Genomic DNA, 10750 nt, shown 5'->3' with positions numbered 1-10750 from the left:
AGTTTCAGAAGCAAGGCACACGGAACAATGACGTTCTGTCTGTCCGCACGTGAAGGAGAAGGGATGCTTACTCCTTTGCATTGCTAGTAGTAGTAGTTTTAGGGGAGGCGACCGACAGCTTAAGTTATTTGCGTCATTAGGGATAGGTGGGAAAGGAAGGGTGGAGTGAAACCACGCGTCGGCATTAGCCTGCTCTTGTCGAAAGACGCCAAGGGGTCCGCAGTTAAACGTCCCATCCGACGGACGTCGCACTCACTCAAAGTCCTCTCCACAAAGCACCTCAAGTAGGGATCGGGATACTACTGAAAGCAATCTGTCGCCTCCTGGATTCGAACCCGGGCCCTCAAAGTTTGGCAATACTCATGAGGATAACTCGAACCACAGAAAAAGTAGTTAATAATGGACATAAAAATCTGATGACATTTCTAATATAATTGCAAGTGAATGGCAGGGGAATCAAAAAGCTAATGAATTCCTCTATCCATTGGCTCAAAGTTCGAAAAATCCAATAATATTGTGTTCGTCTTCAACGGAAAATAACCACACACTATTAAAAAAACTAAGTATCCAATGAGAAGGGAAAAACCGTGGGACATCATGAATGAAGCATTAAGAATTAAAATTTTAAAAAATCACGGAGCCATCGGAAAGGTTGGTCGACGGCAAAACACTGCCGTCATAACGGCTGCTTCATCATCAATGAGCCGTCGCATAAATTACCGAGAGTATAAGAAATTTTGGAGAGGTATATTAAAGATAAATATTGGGAATCAACACATTAGCGAAAAATTAGAAAATGTTGGAGTATTTCGAAGACTGGGTATTGACTTGGACATCGCTCTCAGGGAAAATATGGCAAGGCAGACCATAATCCTTCTCCAATCATAAAACAATATATAAAACGCACATACGAACAGGTTCTGTGTTGAAACGTGATAACCCAGCGAATAGAAATTTCTAATGGAGCGGAGTGTGTCCGGAATCCTTGTTGATATCCTACAACCATTTGAGACCCAATCGTTTCGTATTATGAAAAAATAATCTCACGTGGCATAGGAAAAGAATTTCTCCGAGCACACTGACACAATTTTTAGAGTCTCAGGATTTAACTCAAGAAAAACTTTAAATTGTCCATTCAAAGCAGAGTTTGGCATGCATTACAGAGAGTGGAAGAAGTACAGGACATAATGGTTCAATATCTTTAAAGTTCCTACTGAAAAATCAATACTTATGACATACAATTATACCTGAAACGTTTATCACAATTACATCTGAAAAGTTATTAACATACATTACATATTGTTCAACGCATATGCGTAGGAAATGATTAAAGAGGCATGGGGAGAACTGGAGGAAGGAATGAAAGAAAGAATGGCGGGGAATTCGTAAAATAAGTTAGGTTTGCTGATGACCAAGCTTTAGTTTGTCAGTCAGCCAAGGAGTTGCAAGCATTGCGGAGTGATTTGGAAACTCAGTTTAATAGATATGGAATGAGAATTAATATTAATAAAACAAAAGTTATGCGATTTTCCAGAAAGAAAAAGGTTATAGTTAATATCAAAATAGGAGGGAAAAACCTAGAACAGGTAGAACAGTTTACGTATCTCGGAAGTGTTTTGGACCAACACGTTCAAATTAGTAGGGGCGTAAGGAGAAAAATTGCGCTAGGCAAAGAGGCTTTCCCAAGGAGGAGGGAGTTGATGACAGGGACGTTGAGTAAGGATATCAAGAAAAAACTCGTAAAAACCTTTATATGGAGCGTAGCTGTGTACGGCGCGGAAACGTGGTCATTGAAGCAGGAGGATAGACGTAGATTGGATGCTTTTGAAATGTGGGTGCGGAGAAGAAAAGAGAAGGTGAAATGGACAGAGAAGAAAACAAATGAGGAAGTACTTGGTATGGTGGGCGAAGAGAGGGGTTTGTTGGGAGAAATCCTATGGAGGCAGGAAAAATGGATGAAGGGGGCATTGACCGGCAGTGGGATGTTGAAGACTGTAATTGAGGGGAGAATGTTAGGCAAACGAGGAAAGGGCAGGGACAGGATAGGGATGTTGGACGGGATGAAGGGAGGAAGGATGTACTCAGAGTTGAAGAGGGACCTGATATAAAGTAGGTTGCTGGATTGTGTTTTGTTTTGTTAGGAGTCACAAAATATTTATTTGGTAGTTTTGTCCATCCAAAGACCTACCTTAACCGGTAGATTACCTTATAATAAATATAATAAAATAATAAAGATATAGGAATATATAAATAAGATAATAATATATATATAATATAATATAATAAGAAATATGATAAAATAAGATAATAAAAATCTGAAAAGCATATTCACGAGCAAAATTTATATATTAAGACACCGAAAATATATCTATCCATTCTACAAACGTTCTGCCGACTAAATTCGAGGTCCAAATAGGGAGACTGACATGAAGAGCTATGCAATGTTAGTTGAACATTTGCTAGAGATGACATTTTTGCATTCATTCTATACATCTCTTGAGTATAACTTTGAATCCAATAAAAACGTTAAAAAGCTATTATGATTATCACATATATTTTCCTGAGTGAATTGCACGTACAGTATAGTTGGAAGGAACATATAGAAGAACTCTGTGATAAAGAACTTAGGCCAGTAAGAATGGACATAGAAAGAGAATACGACGTAGATGAAGATAGTTTAGGTTAAGGCGTACTCGACAATGAGATAGGAAGGGCATTAAGGGAGATGAAGTCAAATAAGGCAGTTTCGGTAACAAAATTCCTTTGGAGCTACCAACAGGTTTAGGAAAATGCAGGAGGAAGCGTCTTCATGGAATTATTCGTAGCTTTTATGAGAAAGTAATCTGGCCGGAGGACTTAGTGAGATCAGTGTTAGTTGCTATTCTGAAAAAGGATATATCATGTGAGGACTGCAGGACAATAAATGTGATTTTGCACGCAGCTGACGCAGTTCTCAGAATCATCAGACAAAGAATGGAGAGCAGGGTAAATGATTACTGAGGGGATGATTAGTTTTGGTTGAGGAATGAGAGAAGAATGCGTGATGCCATTGAACTAATAAGATTACTAATAGAGAGGAACATAGAATACAATCAGGACGTATATGTCTGTTTCGTTGATTTCGAAAAGGTGTTTTATGGGGTAATTTGGGAAAACTAATAAGTATATTGCAGAAAATAGGAATACATTGGAGGGACAGGAGGCTAATCCTAAGTATCAGACCGCTCAGGTGCGAGTGGGGGATGGAGAGTCCGGATAATCAAAGGTAGATGAGGAATGAGGCAGGGTCGTCCATTATCACCTGTGCTGTTCAACGTCTACGTGGAGGAAATGATTAAAGAGGTATGGGAAGAACTGTAGGTAGGAATAAAAGTTGGCGGGGAGTATATAAAATCAGGTTTGCTGATGACCAAGGCTTAGTTTGTCAGTCAAACAAAGGGTTGCAATCATTGCTGAGATCACACTGAATACGAAATTTAGTGCGATATATATGGGATGAGAATACATATATATAAAACAAAGGTTATGCGGTTTTCCAGGTAGAACAGTTTAGGTATCTAGGAAGCATTTAGACCAAAATGGCCAAAGGAGCAGGTACATAAGGAGAAGAATTGCGCTTGGGAAAGAGGCTTTCACAAGAAGGAGGGAGTGGATGACAGGGACGCTGAGTAAGAATGTTAACAAAAGGCTCGTTAAAACTTTGACAAGGGAAAGAAGGATGGCGAAGGTGAAATGGACCGAAAGGTAAACAAATGAGGAAGTTGAAATGTAATGAAATAATTGACTTTGTATTGCAACAGCAGTTATCGCCTGAGACAACAAATGAGGAAGTATTTGGTATGGTGGGCGAAGAGAGGGGTTTGTTGGGAGAAATCCTATGGAGGCAGGAAAAATGGATGAAGGGCGTATTGATCGGCAGTGGGATTTTGAAGACTGTAATAGAAGCGAGGAGAATTTTAGGCAAACGAGGAAAGGGCAAGAACAGGATAGGGATGTTGGACGGGATGAAGGGAGGAAGGCAGTACACAGAGATGAATAAGGACTCGCTATAGAGTAGGACGTTGGGTTGTGTTTTGTTAGGAGAAGCAAAATGATAATAGCATCCAACGAAAACCTACCTTAAGCGGTAGATTACCTATAATTAAAAAAGGAGACCTTTTTTGTGGCAAAGGGGCAAACATTATTATTTTTCTTCCATAAATACATTACAACTTAATAGGAGTGGGTGTTAATGTATTCTGCCAGGTTAAGCAATGTTTTAGGAAGGGTAATTCAAGTTTTTTAAGTGCTATGTTCCATAAACATGACTCCTTTTTCTCTATATTATTGATGCGCTCAACATCCGTCAGGATCTCATTAAAAACCTTCTCCTTAGTATAAATTTGGGTTAAGATTTGGTTTTAGAATGCCAACGCCAGCTAAAATCCAAAATTTTAATCTTAGACGGTGGAAAAGACACCCCTCGAGGGCGGAAACCTATAACTGGTTGGCTTCTTTCAAAACCAGTTCAGTCTACAAGGTCTGTCCCAAAAGTAGTGCGACTGAGTCGGTTAAAAATATTATTGTCAGAATTGATAAATTCACTCAAAAGTCTTCGAAGTAGCACCCTTGTGCATTCATACACCGTTGCCGAGTTTCCCACATATCGCACACCTTCCGGAACGCTGCTAGGCTCCTTCGTCACCGCCTATTGTAACGATTCCACCGAGCCATGGTGACGTCCTTAAAGCACGGATATGAGTTGGAGGAAGAGGTACACGTCTGGTGGGGTATCATGTAAACAATTCAAACCGTCACTCACTTGGTCGAGAAATTCTTGGTAGAACCACGTGGGAGTTTCATTTTGTTCGTCCATGAGCACTCGCGGCAGCAAATTCTCACACACTTTTCTCATGCCTATATTTTCGGTCACAAGCCAATGCACATCACTTTTAGGAATGCAAAGTTTATCAGAACCTATGCGAACACTTAATCTGTGATCCCTGTTCAAAATAGCCTTCACTGCTGCGAGATTTTCGTAACTTTTTGAGGTCGAAGGGCGTCCTGAACATTTAGGATCTTCAACATCGTCTCTACCCTTTCGAAACATCTTATTCCAGTCAAAAACAAGCCATCAACCCATGGTGTTTTCATCGTAAGCTGCCTTGAGCATATCATGAGTTTCTTTCCCTATTATGCTAAGTTTCATGCGAACTTTGATGGTCTAGCCCTGTTCCAATAATTGTTCCCATATCACTGTTTCATTCATGAAGGAGCGTAATGAGGACACGCTACAGAGGTTACGCAAACAGGCTATCCGCTGTCCGCAAAGACTGTGAGCCAAATGCCACCGGCCACCAGTCTTTCCTGTGACTACCCTCTCTCGATCGCAGCCAGAGAAACCACCGCCCGTTCGTCCGTCTATCCGGGAAAAAATTAGTCCTACTACTTTTGGGACAGACCTTGTGTTACGGAGTCAATGAGAAATTCCCAGTGGTTAATTGCATAAGCAACGTGGTGTCTAAAAAGTAACTCTCATTTTTTGACTAATAGGCGCCACATTATTAACTTGTGAAATTGGAGAGTAAGGTTGACTAAACTCTTGGTGCTCCGTTTTCAGAATTTTCAAGATGACGCAGGGATGTAGCTTTTCAATGTATTTAATCATCTATCAACTTGGTAGATACGACACCCCAATATTTGCTAGAAGTTATCTCGGCAGAATAAGGCGTGTGTGTGTGTGTGTGTGTGTGTGCCTGAGGGATTATCCACATAGATAATATAAATCGCGGGTAAACTCAAATAAAATATGCTTAGTAAAAGCGACGGCTCGGATATTGCAGGTGTGGCAATGTTCTTCGAAATGCTGATGATTTTGTCACTATAAATTGTCTGGACATTGTAACTGCATATAATCAAGATTTTATACGGACAGAAACCATGAAAAAATACTAAATATCATGTGCATTATTTACAATGACTATTTATATGCATTTTGAATACAATATTTTATATTTTTAAAAATTACATGCAAAGGGAGGCTTTTAGTAAAGCTATGCCTCACTAGACTGTTCTTAAAGTATCCACCATATTAATCACGCGGTTTCATTTTCATAGTCGATTGACGCAACAAACTTTTGATTATATAGAACAATGGAAAAAATGAGTTCCGTGCGGTGATTGAATACTTCTATTTTAAAGGCCCAAGCACCGAATAAGTTCAAAGCCGTGTTGGATGATGTTCATTAAACATTTGATCATGTTTTTGCGACTTTTTAAAATTGGGTAAATTATTTCATACGCGGCCTTATATCCACAAATAATGAGCATCTTTGTGGGACACCCAGTAGAAGTGATTTCCTCCGAAACGAGGCCACGAAACGCACTGTTCCTCCCCTTATGATTTTGTATGATTGCTTTTATACTATCCTTTCCTCTGTTGAACCGTCTATTTCTCCTTTGGTGGGTTTAACAGCTCCCTAACGACAGCTCTTGGCCAAAAAATCGGGGCACTTGGTTACATAAATCCCCCGTAGATTTTGGCGTAAATTTCGTTTCCTCGATAGCTGAAGTGGTTAGAGCATCCGGCAAGTTGAAAGATCCGGTGTTCAAGTCCCGATCAAGAAAATGTTGCTGCGCTTGTGATCTGCTCGATTCCGCCTTCCCCACCTCTCCTGTTTTCGTCCTTTATATGTGTTCCTATTCCTTTTCCTTGTTTCTATTTCCATGTGAATGAATGTGTGTATATATACTACATATATACATATGTGTATACACACACACACACACACACACACACACACACACATATATATATATATATATATATATATATATATATATATATATATATATATATATATATATATACAGGGTTCGTCCGGAAAATAAGTGTACTGATTTTTTCCCGCCGCTCCAGGCGCGCCCAGCACCGCTCTGACGGGCTGCGATTGGAGGGGGGTATGTTGGCAAGCGACGCTGAAAAAGGCAGTCGGCTCTGAGCTGTGGTGTAGTGAGGAGCTCTGTTAACGCGAACCTCCACGCTCGACCCACGTCACGGAACGCGATGCCGAAGTTTTTGGAGCAGCGTTATTCCATCAAATTTGCGGTAAAGCTTGGGAAATCGTCTACCGAAACTGTCGGTATGATTAACCAGGCTTACGGGGAGTCAGCCATGTCCAGAAACATGATCTTTCGGTGGCACAAGATGTTCGTGGAGGGCAGAGAAGAGGTCGACGACGAACCACGGCCTGGACGCCCATCAACGACACTCACCGACGAAAATGTGCGAAAAGTTCGCGATGTACTGAACTCTGATCGTCGTCTTAGTGTTCGGATGATAGCAGAGCAGTGTAATGTGCCAAAAACAATAGTGCACGAGATTATTAGGCACCAATTACAGATGCGAAAAATTTGTGCAAAGTTGGTGCCGAAAGTGCTCAGTGATGATCAAAGACTCAATCGTTTGGAAATCGCGACAACTTGCGGATCACTGCAAAAATGATCCACATTTTTTAGAGAACGTTGTTTCGGGTGACGAGACGTGGATCTTTGAGTACGACCCGGAGTCGAAGAGACAAAGTGCGGAGTGGCACACCCCATCATCACCCCGTCAAAAGAAAGCTCGCATGAGCAAATCTCGGATCAAGGCGATGCTCATTGTCTTTTTTGACAAAAGGGGAGTCGTCCACTACGAATTTGTACCTGAACGACAAACTGTAAATGCTGCATTTTACGTCCAAGTGCTCGACAGGCTTCGAAAACGAGTCGCCCGCGTCCGGCCAGCGATCAAAAACATCTGGCGGCTGCATCACGACAATGCGCCGTCTCACACCGCGCTTGTCCCGTGGCACTTCTTGGCCAAGCACGGCGTGGCAACGCTGCCGCACCCGCCCTACAGCCCGGACTTGTCACCACCGGACTTCTTTCTGTTCCCGAAGATAAAGAGGAGTTTGAAAGGAACGCGATACGGGACTTTGGACGCCGTCAAAGAGGCCGTGACGACGTGTCTTCGAGAGGTTCCCGATGATGCCTTCGCGGGAGCGTTCCAGGAATGGGAATGCCGCTGGAACAAGTGTATCGACTCACAAGGGTCCTATTTTGAGGAATATTAGCTTAAGATATGTAAAAGTGTAATAATTTTTTTTTCCTGAGCTCAGTACACTTATTTTCCGGACGAACCCTGTATATATATATATATATATATATATATATATATATATATATATATATATATATATATATATATATATATATTCAAACACGAAATCCCGCCAAACGGCGAATAAATACTCATACAGTATATACAGAAACAGATATAAGGAAAAGGGATAGGAACACATATAAAGGACGAACACAATAGAGGTGGGGAAGGCGGAATCGAACGGATCACAAGAGTAAAAATATTTCCTCAACCGGGACTCGAACACCGGATCTTTCGACTTGCCGGGCGGATGCTCTTAACCACTTGAGCTATCGAGGATAGTCAATTTACCCTGAGATCCGTGGGTCTAATATGTCGCCAAGCGCCCCGATTCTTTCAGCCAAGAGATGGCGTCAGGGGGCCGTTTCACCCACCAAAGGAGAAATAGACAATACACAAGGAAAGGAAAGGACAGTGGGTTAGAATTCATACAACATCATACAGGAAAGGAACAGTGCGTTTCGTGGCACGCATAGCCAGAAGAAAGAGATGAGCCACATTGGCCAAATACATATTAGACCCACGGATCTCAGGGTAAATTGACTATCCTCGATAGCTGCCTTGACAGCAGGACGTGCCTGTGTTCACCGAGTGTCTAAAATCGCCGGCGTCCGAGGCTTCGGCCGCCGGGGTTTGGAGAGCGGCACTGCCGGACTCTCTCGGAAATCGAGGTTCCGATCGTGTTTTGTTTCGAGCGGCGGTTGACCGCCTAGTTCATCAAGAAGCGTGCAGTTTGACTCTCGACTTCTTCCGCCGGGAAGGCCGTACTTTTGTTTTGTTTAGTGGATCAAGACTGACCTTGACTCCTGGTGTAGAGCTTAGGCTCCTTTTGTTTGCTACCGCCGGGTGCGTGTGGCGTGGAGGGAGCGTTCGTGAGTGTTTTATTTCCCTTTAAAGTGCTCGTTTTTTTTGTTGCGCTTTCCTTCTTCATGCTAGTGTGCTGAATTTGATTTCTTCAAATGGCTGTGCGCCGCTTAAACACGCTCGCCTTGCAAGTTGACGAGAAAGCGAAGCCCCCTACCCCGTTGGAGGTCCACCTCTTCACGTTAGAGTCGCTGGGCCTCACACCCGAAGAGATAGTGGCAATCCAATTTGGATACAATCGCCATTTGATATTCCTGAAGTTGGCAACCGAAGGTACAATGACAAGGATTTTAGACAATACTCCGCGGAAACTACCGTTTCCGTCTTTAAGTGACCAGAGGACGACAATAACAATTGACGAGACTTCCGGCAGCCCGTGTAATGTCAGGGTTCTTTGTCTCCCCGTGGAGACCCCATTGGAAGACATAACAGGCGAGCTCCAACGCTTTGGTAAAATCCATCGCTCGTGGGAGAACAGGTGGGAGGGAGACAAGATGGCGCGGGTGCTTACTGGCACCAGGGTTGTGCGGATGACGGTCGAGAGAAATATCCCCTCGTACCTCCACATCGGCGGCAACCGGGCCATCATCATCTATGAGGGTCAGCGCCGCACTTGCGCCCGCTGTAATCAAGAAGGCCACGAGCGCAAGACCTGCCCTCGGAACCAGGGAGGTAAGAGCTATGTGGAGGCAATGACGATGCCCTCCAACCCTAACGCCGCCGTGGAGATGGACGAGCCCGAAGTGGCTGTGGAGGAGAGAGCGCGGTCGCTTCTACTCATCGAGGGTGCGGCCCCGGCTGCTCCCGTCGGTCCCTCGCATCTCCCTTCAATTGGAGGGAAATGTCAGCGGGAGCGAAAATCGTCAACGGAGGAAAGGGAACCGAAAAAGAAGAGGACAGACAAACCCAAGCTCCTGGTCTCGAATACCGATCTACAAATGGCTCACGTACCTACCACCTCGCCTAATATCACACGACCTCCAGCCCCCGTCTCCGTGAGCTCGTCAAATGAAGAGGGATGGTCTTTCGCCCCCCCTCCCCCCGCTCACGCCATCGACGCCCTCGCTACGCAATCCTTGCATCACGGGTTTCAAACACCCCGAGAACCTCTGGTGACAGGTGAGGAGGATGCATCTGATTGCAATGTTTTCCCGTCCCCAACAGCTCATCCCTCGATCCCTTTATCATTGACTGTAAAGGAAGCGTCACCGACCCCGGAAGTCGACCCGCATACAAGTTTCCCAAAGTCAAAAATCCCACATACCCCATCTTCTTTCCCCATTAAGGACAGCCAAGGTGTCGACGATCTTCCCAGCGCTTCTCAAGATACGGACCACAAGCAACTATCGCCCCTGATTTTTCCCGACCACAATCCTTCCGCAGATGAGCCCCAGCCCGCCACTCCGACCCTCCCCGAGGGTACCTCCTGCCCCTTGGCCGCCCCCAGCGGTGCTCCTTCGAAGAAGGCCCCCTGTGGAACGCTGCCGAGTTACCCGGTCTTCGTGGAGACCACGGCTGGCTCTTCCTCTTCGGACGAGGCCGGGGGGGAGGGATGTGGCGAAATGCCGCGTCCTCGCTCGTCGACCCGTTGGACGAGGCGTCCCGGGAAACGGCGAAGCACTCGTCGCCCGGGGTCGAGTCGCGACCGGAGCGACGCTAGCCACGATCAGAACTCTGGGAAGTGATGTCCGGTAGCCACTCGGT

The sequence above is a fragment of the Hetaerina americana genome, unplaced genomic scaffold (genome assembly GCF_022747635.1).
Source record: "Hetaerina americana unplaced genomic scaffold, ioHetAmer1.1.p SCAF_109, whole genome shotgun sequence".
Lineage (NCBI taxonomy): Eukaryota > Metazoa > Arthropoda > Insecta > Odonata > Calopterygidae > Hetaerina > Hetaerina americana.
This window is presented reverse-complemented; position numbering follows the sequence as displayed.